Source organism: Bombus pyrosoma, unplaced genomic scaffold, assembly GCF_014825855.1.
Source record: "Bombus pyrosoma isolate SC7728 unplaced genomic scaffold, ASM1482585v1 HiC_scaffold_4727, whole genome shotgun sequence".
NCBI classification, from domain to species: Eukaryota; Metazoa; Arthropoda; class Insecta; order Hymenoptera; family Apidae; genus Bombus; species Bombus pyrosoma.
Window position 1 is genome coordinate 350,003 of NW_025219987.1, and position 841 is coordinate 350,843.

Here is an 841-nt window from a genome sequence, read left to right on the forward strand (position 1 = left end):
TACCTACATGGCGGAACTTCACAATCCATTGTCTGGGAAACGAAGGCAGGAAAAATTTTATATATCTGAATGAATTTTATTTATCTTCATACATACATGTATGTTTTCTGAAATATTTTCTCTATTCGATAACATGAAATAACAAAACTTGTTACTTCAGCCAACGCTCATACCGCGTTGAAAGTACTCGTTCTCGTCCGATCACGAAAGTCAAGCAGCGCTGGGCACGGTTAGTACTTAGATGGGTGACCGCTTGGGAACTCCGTGTGGTGTTGGCTTTTTTTTTTACTTTTCTTAACACTTAGCCAACCGATTTCCCTTAGATTTCCCTTTTTTACTGTACCAACGTGTTTTCTTTTTTATTGTTGTTATTATCAGTTATTGTTTACCTGGAATTGTCCCTAATTAATTGCGACTCTATTTCTACCTTTCTAATGTACAATATGTAATAAAATACACCAATTTAGTAGTCTCAAAATTAATTAAAAAGTTATACTATCAGTTATGACTAAATAAAGTCATAGTCGAACTATACCACACTGTAAAAAAATATTAAAATGCAGTATGAACTTTTAACTTCACGTTCAAGTCGTGTCATTTATCTTTAGTAATCTTTAATGCTTTTAATTTTGCCTATATCTTTTTATGCTTTTAATATATACTTTTAATGTGATGTTTTGCATAAACAATATGTGAAATCGTTAAACAACCGTAAAATATAATTGACCACTTGAATAATTTTTGAACACCTTTGTTTTTCAAGTATTAGTGAATATTAGTCCTCCTTACTTAGAAAAATGCACGGTGGACTGCGTATAGGTTGGCTTGTGCGGGCGCGATG

General features: G+C 32.8%; 1 non-coding gene across 1 annotated transcript; it reads left to right on the top strand.

Annotated features, from left to right (window-relative positions):
* The first annotated feature begins 159 nt into the window (after window positions 1–159).
* On the top strand, window positions 160–278 carry LOC122577565. The gene has a single exon (XR_006320382.1). It is a non-coding gene; the product is annotated as a 5S ribosomal RNA (ribosomal RNA).
* The last annotated feature ends 563 nt before the right edge of the window (window positions 279–841 follow it).